Consider the following 16,252-nt stretch of genomic DNA (forward strand, 5'->3'; position numbering starts at 1 on the left):
GGGAGAGGCGTAAAACGATGAAACAATCAGTTAAGACAACTAGGAGAAATAAACTGACAATTTCAAAGGCACAATCCACACAAAAATACCCATTTTTCGGAGAGGAAAGTAGAGTCAAATGGTAAAAAGAACAGGTAAATCGACTAGGAGCAAAATGGTGAAAATGTCTGCGATGTTTCAAAAGGCATAAGGTTAAATATATTACAACCTCTAAAAATGAAACTCCCTCTAAAATATTTTGAAGAGCCTCTTCTCTCAAAAATAGAGGCCATTAGATTCAATTGATTTGATTTTGATTCCTTTCTGAAAAATATCTCTGATCCGTCAGAAGAGTTTTCAAGGAGGGGGGTCAAGTTGAAAACAAAGTGTTACATATTAAATCAGCTTCCTATGTGACACATTTAAGATTTATAACCTGTAAGTATACCAACTAATTTTATACCTTCTAATTGTAATTACAGAAAGAGATGAGCACAAAAATAAAAAAAGGGGAAAAATTAAGATTTACAAAGAGAAAAACCAATCAGACCAGAATTTATAGGTTTTCTCACTTGTAACAAGGCGCCATTTACAGCCATTTTTGATCCAAACTGGTGTGTGATTCACTTCATAAAGGCTCCTTGCTAAAAATTGACCATAAAACATGAATAATACTTACTTAAAGATAGGTTATTCAAAAAAAAGGCACTAGATACCTAATTTGTTTCACGTTTCATCGTTCTGTAAAACGTTCTTTTACAAAAACTAACAGTTCCTTTCTTTTTTTTACAAATTTTATGTCTGTTTTTACCCGAAGCTCTTTAGTCAGAAAAACCAACTTCATTGATTTGGTCTATCCAGAAACAAATCATTGTCCAAACCTCCTTATTTACGTGACACAACGTCACTAGGAACGAGTGGATCTAATTTTGATCATCCCTCTTTTTTTGTGCAACGTTAAAGGAGGATAGAAGTTTTTTCCCTATATAAAACTCTTCTGGATTCTCTATTTTTCTCAACAGTTACATTTTTATATTAACATCGCAGTAGTGCTCTAATTTAAGGAATTTCGCTCAATAAATACTAAAATACCTACAAAACTGTCAAACTGTCAGAAACATAAAGGCTACATGCTAAAAATTGACCGTAAAAGATGAATAATACTTACTTCAAGATAGTTTATTCAGAAAAGAAGCACTAGATACCTAATTTGTTTCACGTTTCATCGTTCTGTAAAATGTTCTTTTACAAAAACTTACAGTTCCTTTCTCCTTCTTTTTTTACAAATTTTATGTCTTTTTTTACCCTAAGCTCTTTAGTCAGCAAAACCAACTTCATTGATTTGGTCTACTCAGAAACAAATCATTGTCCAAACCTTCTTTTTTAGTACTGGATACTCCTTATTTAGTACTTATTTTCTGCTTGCTTAGTATTGAATATGCATAAATAAGAATAACTTTAAAACTCAAGCCCCCTGACTCCCTTCCTCCCTTCACCGTTTTCAAGCAAAAAAATCTTTCGCATTATTTGGCCAGCAATCATCGTGACACAACGCCTCCTCTCCTCCCTTCCTTTGATAAAGCAAATCGCGTCTTAAAATATTTCAAAATAATCAACTGTAAAAAAAGAACACAATTTAAGTTATTAATGCCAAACCATTATTTGCCAACCATTGAAGTATACCAGAACCCTCAAAACAAATAGTTTGTCTCCAACTCCACCCGATGCAACCTCATTCATATTTTTCTAACAGAATTATATGATTCTATCGCATTTCATCTTTAGGTGCGTACAAGTCCAACCTTTAGGGGGAGAATCAAACCACTCTCCGGGGGAGGTTAACTTTCTGTGGTTATTTTTCAGTTTTTCTATCGTAACGGTATCTCATACCAATCTCAAGGACCCATCAACCGTATCTTGTTTTTTCGCACAGATCCATCCGTGGAATTCTGAGATTTTTGGGGAACACCGGTTGAGGAAGGATCAGGTAAATGGAGGACGTCAACATTGTCTGTTATAAAAAGGACACCAAAAGGAAAAAATCACCGCATTTGGTGACAAATCCCCTATGGTGGCAACACTGCTTAGGTTTATTCATATCTGAAAAACTATAACTTTCTATAATTCTTTTTTTTATTATAAAAATTTCAGGGCAGTATCAGATTTCCAACATTTCATCATATTCCAACCTTTAAGGGGGGAGAGAAGGGGCATAATGTCAATTTTTCTGCAGTACAATTTCCCCATGGGAATTGAATCTCAGACCATTTTCAGGGATCTCCTCCTCTCCTAACCTGTACTCAGGTATGAGTCAACCGTAGCTTGTTCTGAGGAATCCTGATATTTCTGAGGAACACTGTTCGAGGATATCTTATGCCAGACAATTGGAGGAATTCAACAACGTCTATCATAAAAAGGCCACTGTGCCGTTGGTGGTCACTAGGAACGAGTGGATCTAATTTTGATCATCCCTCTTTTTGTACAACGTTAAAGGAGGATAAAAGATTTTTCCCTATATAAAACTCTTCTGGATTCTCTATTTTTCTCTACAGTTACATTTTTATATTAACATCGCAGTAGTGCTCTAATTTAAGAAATTTAGCTCAATAAATACTAAAATACCTACAAAAATCTCACAATCTTAGGCTCCATGAGTCTCAGTCCCACGGGCACTCCTCCCTCCCATCCCGGCCAAACTTTCCGCTTTAACCACCTTCCAGGAAATATTTAGAGATGCTAGTCTCTTTCTTTCTTTTCTTACGACCCCAGAGTATTCTAGCTTTTTCAACCTATCATTGCAGTTCATGCAGACTTTTAGTTATAGGAATTGTAGAGACCATGTCTTTGCATATCTATAAGACAAGCCCAAGCCAGTCTTCTATAAAAGGGGACGCCCATGTTCCGATCCAAATTAGGGGATCATAACGCGTAGCTCATTAAGTCGCAATTAGCACCTTCTTTTTTTTATAATACTTAGTAGTATCAGGCATATTGAATGTATAATAAGTCGTTAGTTCATTAGTAAGCTTAACCACTAGGTTTTATACATCTACAAAATCTTTGTTTGAAACAATTAATAGGTGACTTTGGTCGGATTACCATCTCAGGAGTCAGCTCTAAACAGACATGCAACGGCAAAATAGATGCTTTTCGTCTAATCTTATTCACGCGTTTTCCCTGCCATTAATTCTGCTAGACAGGGTTGGTGCCTAAAATTATCCTTAGACAATTCTCTGAAAACATCCAAGATTTCCATAGAGGGATTCCTTGTTCTTCTTCAACTCTACATTGCTCAAAACAATCCAAAAATCAAATAAAACCGTCTAATCTTATTCACGCGTTTTCCCTGCCATTAATTCTGCTAGACAGGGTTTGTGCCTAAAATTATCCTTAGACAATTCTCTGAAAACATCCAAGATTTCCATAGAGGGATTCCTTGTTCTTCTTCAACTCTACATTGCTCAAAACAATCCAAAAAACACGTGAAAAAGATAATTTCATTATTAACAAACTGCAGAGGTGAAAGTAAACACAATGCACGAATATACACAATGGACTCACCTCTTCAGCCTTTTCTTCTAAGGAGTCCTGAACTCGTTTGATTTTTCTAAGCTGAAGTTTGCAAATATCTATTGGAGGAACTTCTACTGGTATTGCTAAATCTTTCCTAAAAAAAAACAACCAGAAAAAAAAAGCAAATACACAAAAAGAAAAGACAAGCCTGTCCATATAGCAAAGGAAAGAAAGGAGAAGAAAAGATGAAAGAAAAAGGGAGCTAATGTGCACCTTAACAAAATCTTAAATAGAAAGATTAAAACTTCAATATACTTAACAGCTTTGTTTCACAGTGTTTGCGACTACAAAAAGTTCTATTTAAAATGATTATTTTAACGTCTTCCCAATTTTATTAGATAGGCTTTCCCAATTTGGTCGTTTTTTTCTGTGTTCTTTTTTTAAGTTCTTCGTTTTCAAAAGTTCCACTACAGTAGGCCACCTACTTTCATGCATAAATCAAACACCTCAAAGTACCCCCGCAAACATTCGTTAAGAAACGCGATACTATTACTACTACTTCTACTACTACCAACAACTCACGGTAGGACCAAACCTACCGTGAGGTAGGTTTGGTCCTACCTCAGGACCAGTCACCTTTGTCACCTCTTCAGCCTTTTCTTTCCCTGAACTCGTTTGGTTTTTCTAAGCTGAAGTTTGCAAATATCTATTGGAGGAACTTCTACTGGTATTGCTAAATCTTTCCTAAAAAAAACAACCAGAAAAAAAAGCAAATACACAAAAGGAAAAGACAAGCCTGTCCATATAGCAAAGGAAAGAAAGGAGAAGAAAAGATGAAAGAAAAAGGGAGCTAATGTGTACCTTAACAAAATCTTAAATAGAAAGATTAAAACTTCAATATATTTAACAGCTTTGTTTCACAGTGTTTGCGACTACAAAAAGTTCTATTTAAAATGATTATTTTAACGTCTTCCCAATTTTATTAGATAGGCTTTCCCAATTTGGTCGTTTTTTTCTGTGTTCTTTTTTTAAGTTCTTCGTTTTCAAAAGTTCCACTACAGTAGGCCACCTACTTTCATGCATAAATCAAACACCTCAAAGTACCCCCGCAAGCATTCGTTAAGAAACGCGATACTATTACTACTACTTCTAATACTACCAACAACTCACGGTAGGACCAAACCACCTGAAGCCAATACAGCTACGAACACGTCTCCCCCATCCTAATATATTCAATGCCTCCCTTTTTGCACCCTTGCAGAAAGCTCCCTTATCTATTAGATCTTTTTTCACAAAGTCCTCTCACCACCCCAATCACAGACAACCTCCGTTTGGCACTAAATACTTGGCCGAAAAGGACAATCTTCGGCGATCTGTCGTCCTTCATCCGCAGAACGTGCCCTAGCCATCTCAACCTTTCTCTCATTATGGCCTTAGAAAGTGGGATTGGACGCGAGACTGAAACTTTAATTGACATAATCGGAACTGATTTGCTCTCTTTGGGGTAGTTGGGGGGGGGGAGTAATTCTTAAAAATTAGAAAAATGAGGTATTTTCAACTTACGAACGGGTGATCGGATCTCAATGAAATTTGATGTTTAGAAGAATATCGTGTCTTAGAGCTGTTATTTTAAATCCCGACCGGATCTGGTGATGGGGGCGGGGAGTTGGGAGGGGGAAACCTAAAACTTGGAAAACACTTAGAGTGGAGGGATCGGGATGAAACATGGTGGAAAAAAATAAACACAAGTCCTAGATAGATGATTGACATAAACGGAACGGATCCACTCTCTTTTGGGTAGTTGGGGGGGGGGGGTATTTCTGAAAAATAAAAAAAAATGAGGTATTTTTAACTTACGAACGGGTGATCGGATCTCAATGAAATTTGATATTTAGAAGGATATCGTGGCTCAGAGCTCTTATTTTAAACCCGACCGGATCTGGTGACATTGGGGGGGGGGAGTTGGGAGGGAGAAACCTAAAAATTGGAAAACACTTAGAGTGGAGGGATCGGGATGAAACTCGGTGGAAAAAAAACACGAGTCCTAGATACATGATTGACATAACCAGAACGGATCCGCTCTCTTTGGGGTAGTTGGTGGGGGGGTTAATTCTGAAAAATTAGAAAAAATGAGGTATTTTTAACTTACGAACGGGTGATTGGATCTCCATGAAATTTGATTTTTAGAAGGATATCGTGTCTCCAAGCTCTTATTTTAAGTCCTGACCGGATCTGGTGACATTGGGGGAAGTTTGGGGGGGAACCTAAAATGATGGGAAACGCTTAGATTGGAGGGATTGGGATGAAACTTGGTTGGAAAAATAAGCAGAAGTCTTGCATACGTGATTTACATAATTGGAACGGATCCACTCAATTGCGGGGGGGGGGGTAATTCTGAAAAATAAGAAAAATGACGTATTTTTAACTTACGAAGGAGTGATCGGATCTTCATGAAACTTCATATTTAGAAGGACCTCGTAACTCCGATATCTTATTTTAAATCTCAACCGGATCAAGCGTAATTGGGGGGGGGGGGAGTTGGGGGGACCGGAAATCTTAGGAAATACTTAAAGCGGTGAGATCAGGATGAAACTGACCGGTCTGTCTGTCGGTCCCGGTTTTGCTACTTTAGGCACTTCCAGGTAAGCTAGGACGATGAAATTTGGCAAATGTATCAGGGAACGGACCAGATTAAATAAGAAATAGTCGTTTTCCCGAGTCTGTCTGTCGGAAGAATAGAAACCTGTCTAAGATACGTGACTGACATAACTGGACCGGATCTGCTCTCTTTGGTGGAATTGGGGGGGGGGGGGGGGTAATATTGAAAATTGAGGTATTTGTAACTTACGAAAGGGCGACCAGATCTTAATGAAATTTGATATTTAGAAGGATCTTGTGCTTTAAAGTTCTAATTTCAAATTCCGACCAGATCCTGTGACATTCGGGGGAGTTGGAGGGGGGAACCGGAATTCTTGGAAAACATGAAAATTGGAGTATTTATATCTTACGAATAGATGATCGGATCGTAATGAAATTTGATTTTTAGAAGGAATTCATGTTCAGAGCTCTTATTTCAAATCCCGACCAGATCTTTTGACATTGTGGGGATTTGGAGGGGGAAATCTTGGAAAAACACTTGGAGTGTAGGAATCGGGATGAAGCTTGGTGGATAGAATAAACAAATGTCCTTGATACGTGATTGAAAGAATCGTACTGGATTCGCTCTCTTTGGGGGAGTTGGGGGGAGGGGTTCAGTGATTTGGCGAGTTCGGTGCTTCTGGACGTGCTAGGGCGATGAAAATTGGTAGGCGTGTCAGGGAGCTGCACAATTTGACTTGATAAAGTCGTTTTCCCAGATTCGATCATCTGGGGGGCAAAAGGGAGAGGAAAAATTAGAGAAAATTAGGTATTTATAACTTACGAGTGGGTGATCGGATCTTAATGAATTTTGATATTTAGAAGGACTTTGTGACTCAGAGCTCTTATTTGAAATCTTGGCCGGCATTAAGCCTCTTATTTTCCTTTTTAAATCAATCTATTGATTCATAGAATTTTGTTAGAGCTCATACCATATGATCTCTTGGCTCTTAGCTCTTATCGCCTCGTCACAAGTGCCATATGAGCTCTTAGCTCTTGTTTAGTCAGCAAACTACAAAGGCCTAATCAATGAAAAATAAAGCGAATCTTAAGCTCATCAAAGAAGTAAACACGTAATTCTCAGGCACTGTGGCTTTATTAATTGATTATTATTTTATTAATTAATTAGTAATTTATTAACTATTTTTATTTATTAAGTACACTGTACTTTCTTAGACAAAAATAAAATAAAAAAATAAATAAAAATACTCATAACTGTTAGAATATTTATTTGAAATTTTGCGCCCCTTAAAACTTCCATGCCCGTGACAAGTGCCACTATACCCCCCCCCCCCGAATAAAACCGTTTCTTCTCCTTCTTCAAAATAATCACCTTCGACTCTAAATATGTATGTTTCACTTGAGGATATACTTCAGGATATAGCACTAATGTGAATAGCAGTCGGTGACAGTTTGAGGAGAGGTTCAAAGAAATGGCATTTTTGTTTTCCAACGTTGCCAAATGTGGTACTTGCGTAGATTCCCGATTATCTCAGGGGAGGGGCCTTAAAATTTTTAGACTTAATTGCTACTCGTTCAAGAAGGTCACATTCGGGTCTACTTGTATCTGTCTCTACTTGTCTATGTCATTGTCCTTTCACTTAAAAAGTGAAGACGAGATGCCCTTTCAGAGATTTTGACTGTGCCTTCCATTTCTACCACCTGCTTCAAGCCACTTTTAAAATAAGCTTGGTTTCTGGCCTTCCAGGCGAAGCTCAGAAGATTTTACCCACTACCCTCCCCCCCTTCCATGAAAAAAAAGTGTCTTACCAACTCTACTTGTTTATGTCTATGTCCTATCACTTAAAAGGGCAGAAATTATAAGGTGAAGACGAGATGCCCTTTCAGATATTTCGACTGTGCTTTCCTTTTCTAGAAAGGTAGCTAATATTGTAAAACCACTCTTGGGACCAACGAGATGAATCTTAACTGTCGTTCCCTGAAGTTAATAGGCTGATTACTCGACCTTTTTCCCCTATAAAATGGAATGTTAGGAGATTCAAAGTATTCCCAAGCCCTTAGAGAGTAGATGGGTAAACAAATGAGTCGTTAAAATATACTCATATGCCCATCTGGGCTTTTAATACACCCCAGATATAAGATGTGCCACAGAAGGCACACATCATTCTGATCATCCTTGCATCAAGCCACCTGTAAAATAAACTAGCTTTCCGGCCTTCCAGGCAAAGCTCAGAGGATTCTAACCTCCCCCCCCCCTTCCATGAAAACAAAGTGTCTTACAAATTGTGCACGGTACCGTATATCGCAGAAATTACACCTTGCGCAAACAGTTGCTATTTTTTTTTCAATCAAACACAATTATTTGCCCTATGGTGACAAATGAAATAAAGCTGTATTATGAAACCCCAGGTCTTGTATTACTTCTGGTACATCATGTTTATATTCCCATTTTATTGCTATTTGCATTATCCTAGTTGTTTTTGGGTTGCAAAATTTTAGGAAATCCCCAGCTTAGTCTACGTCAGTTTGCTCAAAAGTTCCCATTGATCATTAAGCCATCTTTAAGTGGATGATTTAAGTCCTGTTCTTCGAATTTTTAAGACCCAATTTTATGACAGTAGAATTTGGATTTTTAGGCAGTTCAAAACGTGGTATTTCGAAAATTTCTTGTTATAAGCTTCAAGTATGTGACCATCAAATTTATAGTCTATATAGTCCTATCATTCAATATATAGGTGTTGTTCTTTATCGCTTTTGTCTTTACAAACCTGTATTCATCACTTAAGCGTAAAACTTTGATAAAATACTGAACCGATGCATTTTCTGTCCAATATTTTCTCATTTTCAATTAAAAAAGTATCCTTCTTTGATTCCTTCTCATTAACTACTTCTCTTTTATCAATCTACATACTTTATACAACAAAAATTAAACCGCCCTAGATCTCCTTAAAACCAACAGAGAAATAATACATGTTAGATCTGAAGCTTTGAAAAGAAGTAATATTTCAAAAAGTTATTTAGAATAAGAATATTATTGAATATTTTCACGAAAAATTCCAGTTAAAAAATTTTTTCCTCTTCAATTTGCTCTTAGGTTTTCTAATACCACTGTAAACAAATTTATACAATATAATCAAACTCAGTAATTTCTGGCTACTACATTATCGGCGCGTACAAACAGCTCCTCCCATTTAATCTGCCATCAGCAGTCCAGTTTATAGTACCCTGGAACACATATTTTGGCAGAAATTTTCAAAAAATGCCTTTGAAACCGAATCAAGACTTTGAAACCAACTTATAATTTCTAAACACGTCTAATAATAATATTACACTACTAATTATCAATTTTTATATATGTATTAGAATAAATTATTTCAAAGTTAGACTTTAAAAGTTACAAAGGTGAAGCCAAGTTTGGCATTCAAGAGAAATCTGACTTTTCTACCCATTCGGAAATCTATGTTTCTGCTTGCTTAAATGTTCTCCGGACCACTTGCATCTTGGCCCGGCTTCGTCTAATGGTTTACTAACATTAATATTTTTAGGCCCCTTCTAAGTCGGAGGAGTCCATGCTATCGATATCCTGTTTCAAACTCTCAAATCCGGCATCAAATAAACCTTCTAAACATTCACGTTTTACAGAAACAGCAGATTGCTGTTCTTTGAAGTCTTTTTGCAATTTCTCGATTGTCCGTTTCAAACCTTCAATTTCTGGCAATACCTTCCTCTAGATTGAACGCTACCTTGGTGAGAGTCACTTATTTCATGATTCGTTTACTAACGTTAACGGAGTTCGTTTAACGCAACAGAAACGGATAAGGTAACGTTTGCGAAAAAAGTGAGCATTTACTTAATATTTAATTCATAGGTAAAGGGGATTGGTGTAGGAAATCCTTCAAATAATTTTAAACCCGTTTTATTAATTTATTACCTATTAAGTTATTCTGTTTTTTTTATTATTATTTATTGTATTTAATGTCTAATAAAAACGGTCACTTAATATGAACTTAGGTTTACCATGAAGATAGTGTCAAACAGAAGAGGGGAGAATGGAGTGATGTCCCATTCTACCTACTGTTTCTACTATTTATTTTAATAAATTTATTCAAATCTACTTACTTGTTTTTTACTTAAAAATATTTTCATGTCTACTATACATAATCTTTTTTCTCTGTACAGCTTAGTATTTTATCTACAGCAGCCAATAGTTAAAAATAAGTGTAAATTTCATTTTTCACCTCCAAACTAAAATCTTGAAAATTAACTGAACTGAACGGTATACAAGTAAAGTCTTGAGCCAATAACGAGCAGGAAAAATAAACGCCGACAGTAAATACTTGATAAATTCTGTGGTTTTTAAAAGTGCGCATTCGATGACAGTAATAATGAAAAAGAATTCAGATTACCTATAATTATCAGATTACCTGTGAAAAAGAATTCGTAAAGAGTAGCTAAAGTTTAACAACTGAATAATTTTTTTAAACAAAGATTTGCCAGAAATATTTACCCTATGCAGTAATTTCCGGAGCTGCAAATTACGCGACAAAGAAAAAAAAATGACAAATCAGAAATCTTGCTTAGGAGGCCGGTTGAAAGTAAAATAAGAAAGCACTGATAAAAAAATTTAATAGACCTACGGCGACCTAAGTTTTGAAAAGAATACCATTAGCAACAGGAATACCATTACCAACAAAAGTATTCTAGAAATCAGGAAAGGACATATATTTCACGAGAGGAAGGCTCAATCTTTTGTGATGGGAGGGGAGCCTGGGGAAGAAACAAAACTAGCCGAAATACGTGGTAAATATATAAACAAAATCTATTTTCTGTTTAGGTTAGAGCATTTTCACCGATGGGTAGTTTTTAGTTTTTTGGCGTCCATAAAAATTCAGGAATAAACAACTTATTGGTTTACACCTTCAAAAGAAAGCTGTACCTTCTAAGCTATTTTATGTCATTTTGTTTTAGCTGATTTTCCACCCACGTTTTTTTCTTATAAATTGGACACCCGCTAATGCCAAAAACTATACAACTCCTATAGAGATTTTTCTATTGAAATGATGTCCCAGTTTTTGTAACTATTAAAGATTGATATAAGTCTGTAAGTTTCCAATTCAAACAACCAAATTTCGTTTTCACTGTCTTTACTGCAACCAATATGATTTTAAATACCATAATAAGTTTTAATTTTTAAAAACAATATATTTTTAAATATCCTTAGCAGGATGTCACCAGAGATACTCTGCTTTTAACTACTCGTTTTATATATTTGTGGTTGTTTCTTTATTGCTGAAATAATATATCTATTTTACATACTGTTTTAATAATTTATTTACCATAAACATCAAAAACAAGAAAAACAACAAGGAATTCTTTTTGCAAGACAGAGGAATTATTTTAAATTCATTAAAATGTTTTTATTTCATATATTTTATCAAATATTTTAAATTCATTTTGACCTTATATCCAAGGTCCGTCTTCAGCAAAACATTAATATATAAAGAGACTTACAAAGAATACGGCCAATAAAGCTAAAATGACATTTTTTCAAAGCAGTCCCAGCATGCTTACTTCAGGGAGAATGAAGAAAGTCCTGGTAAAGGATTAAACCAAGATTTATAATCAGTCCTGGATAATAAAATTGAAACCTGGTTAAACTTAGCTGAAATAAGGATATTGGGACTGTTTAAAAAAGAATCGTTTTATTTTTAATGATCGTATTTTATTATCTCTTTTCTTTTATATACTTATGTTTTGCTAAAGACGGCCCTTGGATATAAGGTCGAAATATTCATTCAAATTAGAATTTCAGTCTTGTGAATAGAATTTCCTGCTGTTCTTCTGGTTTTTTATATTTTTGATAAAAAGGCAGTGTGGTCTTCGTCACTATTTATTTTGTATACCGTCAACCCTCTGCCTCCATTTTTACACGCCGTGGAGCTTTTGCAAGAATTAATCTCCCTTGTTTTTATAACGGTTGTGTGCTTTCACGAATATATAATAAATAAAATTAGCAACTTCCGCTCAATTCTTAACCTGAAAACATTCATTTGACGTTATGAAGCGGGTACCTGAAGCTCTATCGTACAATCAGTCATTTTTTTGTCTCAATAGACTCGTAGGCTATTTTAGAAATACTTATCTTAAAGAATTATCTTCTATGAGAAATACAAAATTTAAGTAAAAATTTGTCGTATCTAAGAGTTCCAGAGTATGGGGGAAGAGGAGGGAGTAGGGCTACCGTCCCCCTGCGTACAAATCTGCCCGAGGAGCCTACGATTAGAGTCCCTTCTTGGACTACTTCTTCCACCTGTGTCATTATATTTGCAACTTGATTCCTTTTTGGCATCTTCCTTTGATGATTTTCTTTTTTCTTCTGTTTTATCTCCTTTTTCTGTTCTTCCTGGCTCTTCGTTTCCTTTCTTTTGAGCTTCTGAGAATGAAAGCAGATTCATCGCCTAAAAAAAAAATTCATAACATACAAGCAATCTAAGACAAACCCAGATGACTTTACTAGATCAATCATTTGAGTTACAATAAAAAGAAGAAAAAGATGTATATATTTGGTACAAAATAATAGCAGCTTTTTCTTAAAACAGAAGACACTTGTCTACAAGGCCGTTAACCGTCATCGACCATTAATAGAACTATAGTACCTTTTTTTTTGTCTAATTCAGAATAATTTTCCGATCTTCTGTTTCAATCTCAAATATAAAGACATCTACCTGTCTAAAAATAGGATTTATTTGGTGGAATTTACATGAAACTATTGAAGAACAAGAGCTAAGAGCTCATATGGCACTTGTGACGAGGCAAGAAGAGCTAAGAGCCAACAGCTCATATGGTATGAGCTCTAATAAAATTCTAAGAATCAATAGATTGATTTAAAAGGAAAATCAGAGGCTTAATGTCGGTCAGGATTTAAAATAAGAGCTCTGAGTCACGATGACCTTCTAAATATCAAAATTGATTAAGATCCGATCACCCACTCGTAAGTTATAAATACCTCATTTCTTCTAATTTTCCCTCTCCCTTTAGCCCCCAGATGGTCGAATGAGGGAAAACGACTTTATCAAGTTCATTTGTGCAGCTCCCTGACACGCCTACCAATTTTCATCGTCCTAGGCACGCCCAGAGGCACCAAACTCGCCAAACCACTGAACCCCCCCCCCCCCAATCCAGTACGGTTACGTCTATCACGTATCAAGGACATTCGCTTATTTTATCCACCGAGCTTCATCCCGATTCCTCCGCTCCAAGCGTTTTCCAAGATTTCCCCCCAATGTCAACAGATCTGGTCGGGATTTGCACTAAGAGCTCTGAGAAATGAATTCCTTCTAAATATCAAATTTCATTAAGATCCGGTCACCCGTCCTTAAGTTAAAAATAATTCAATTTTTCTAATCTTTCCAAACCAACATCCCCCCCAGCTCCTCCAAAGAGAATGGATCCGTTCCAATTATGTCAATCACGTATCTAGAACTTGTGCTTATTCTTCCTATCAAGTTTCATCCCGATTTCTCCACTCTCAGCGTTTTCCAAGATTTCTGTTTCCCTCCTCCAACCCCCTATGTCCCCATATCCAATTCGAGTCAAAAGTGGAGCATCTGAGAGATAAGATCCTTCTATATATATCAAGTTTCATTAAGATCCGATCACCATTAATTAAGAATTTTTTTTTAGTCTGTATGGTTTAGAAATTATGTTTTTGACAACCCCTATACCATCTCAAACCAGAACATAATTTGCACTCTACTGAAAAAATAGCATTATACTGAAAAGTATATATATATATATATATATATATATATATATATATATATATATATATATATATATATATATATATATATATATATATATATATATATATATATATATATATATATATACTTTTTCAGTATAATGCTATTTTTTCAGTAGAGTGCAAATTATGTTCTGGTTTTGAGATGGTATAGGGGTTGTCAAAAACATAATTTCTAAACCATACAGACTAGAAAAAAAATCAAATGTCTCTGGTAGTTGTATAATCTCGTAGAACAGAGAAGTGAATTAGTAGAAAAATACAAGTATAGTATCAATTGAGGCCTGTCAAGACTGAAGCCCCAGTGATGGATTCCTCATGTTTCAAAAATATCGCGAATGTTGTTGAAAAGTTTCTATTTGCTAAGGCTTAGTATTGTGGATACTGTTAGATAAAGCCACTTCAACAAACGGTGGAAACATTTCAAAACGGGGGGAGACACCCCCTAAAAGTCAAAGAATCTAAATTAAAATCACAGCATCAGATTCGGCGTATTAGAGAACCCTTCTGTAGAGGTTTCAAGCTCCTATTTGCAAAAATGTGGAATTCTTTATTTCTTGCTAGACAAAAGATCATGGATGAATGTGTATTTGTTTTTTGTTGTTGTTTTTTCCAGGGGTGATTGTATTGACCCAGTGGTCTTAGAATATCGCGAGAGGGCTCATTCAAACGGAAATTAAAAGTTCTATGAGGTTGTTAGCCCCCTTGTCAATGCCTTGCTCTTTGTACTAAAGTTTAAGTACTTTCAAAAGAGCTATTTATTCTAATTAAAATCTTTGTGATCCAGGGGTCATTCTTGAAGAGTTGGAACAAACTTTGAATTTCAGCGTAAAGAGCAATACACAGACGAAGAGGTGAACCCCCTCGTATACATAATAATTTCTGCTCGTTTCAAATTTTAATCTTGCTCCTTACCTTCAGCTGAAAAAACTTGTTTTTTTATTTAATTTTTAATCAGTTTAAGGTTTCTGCCGCAGATACCAAGAATTGTTCAGATTTCTGGATATTCTTTGTCAAACAATCCCCAGATATTCTTTGTTAAACAATCAGGTAAGTTAATAATGCTAACTTTATTTTCGAATACTTTCTAATTTGAAATAAGGTCACTATTTAAATGTAAGGAATATGTCACAATATAATATTACACAATCTGTGGTAATACTTTGACTTGTCCTGTACCTTTGCTTGTACAGCGCTATTGTGCTGCCAATGATTTTTGTTTTGGCTTTATGTGGCTTACTGATGCTAATGCTATTTATTAATATAGATCAGCGAACCCACAAAAACATAAATGTAATAAAAAATCATAAATAATATTTCAATAAATCACATATATTAAAAGTCTAGCACAACAAATTAAATCTTACAGAGTCAAAGCCCATTCAAAATTATATGCAAAGTCATTCTTCCAAATTGAACTTCTTGTTTTTGCTCTAAAGCGACATAGGGAAACAGCTACCTCTTCAGACCTCTTTAAGCACGATACAATGTGGCTATAATAAATATTAAGCTGAATTCTGGCTTGCGGGACCCAACGCTTGTACACAACAGATTAAAAGGGACTTTAATCGTTGATAGAAGGCTAACAAACGTAGAAAAATAAAGAAGCCAATCAGCTTTGAGGCCAGTCTTCTCTTCAGTAGCATTAAGGGTAACAGTGAGGGATAGGGGGAGATGGTCGTAATCACGCTCATCCTGATCAACATGGACTTCGCCACAGATGAGACCAGAAGAAATGATACAATGGTCAATGTCTGAAAGTGAGCCACTATTATGGATATGGGAATGGGAGGCATCTTTCTTCAAAATTTTGTAACTATTCGGTAAGGAATCTAACGGAAGCTCAGTCCGCACTGATGAAGAGTTAATGTTACAGTTCAGATCACCAATTAATAACAAATCCAGTCCATTTCTCTCAATGCCATTCAAAAGACTTTTTATTAATGCGAAAGATTTTGTAAATTTAGTTAAACTTCGGAGGTATTTCTGGTCGCAGGGGAGATAAACATTAATGAGGACAAGGTTGGCAAGACAAAAAGCAATATAACAATCACTCTCGTGATAGCATAAAGGGGGTGGTGAAAACAGCGTCTTTTTTATTAAACATGCTAGGCCACCTGATGGTCTGCCAGATGTTTTGCGTGCACTTTTAGAAAAAACTTAGTGTTCGTTACTTCTCTGTAGGGAGTTTAAGCTCACTAAAGGTAGGAGATGCTCCTGGAGGAATAAAACATCAAAATTTTCTAATTTCTGATCTAAAGAAACGTCTTTATCCTTAGTACCGTTAATATTGAACGAACATATAGTGAAATTAGTCTTAGCACTCATTTTCTAGTATAGGACGATCGTTTCGACAGA

At 35.7% G+C, this 16,252-nt stretch overlaps 1 long non-coding RNA gene across 1 annotated transcript in view; it reads right to left on the reverse strand.

The window, feature by feature from the left end:
- Positions 1–12,547, reverse strand: part of LOC136034895 (uncharacterized) — a 122,427-nt gene extending 109,880 nt beyond the window's left edge. Inside the window, exons 1-2 of the long non-coding RNA XR_010619278.1 lie at positions 12,368–12,547; positions 3,541–3,646 (exon numbers count right to left, since the gene is read on the reverse strand). This is a non-coding gene — a long non-coding RNA (uncharacterized LOC136034895). The remainder of the gene's footprint in view (positions 1–3,540; positions 3,647–12,367) is intronic.
- Positions 12,548–16,252: the final 3,705 nt, after the last annotated feature.

Source organism: Artemia franciscana, chromosome 13, assembly GCF_032884065.1.
Source record: "Artemia franciscana chromosome 13, ASM3288406v1, whole genome shotgun sequence".
NCBI lineage: Eukaryota > Metazoa > Arthropoda > Branchiopoda > Anostraca > Artemiidae > Artemia > Artemia franciscana.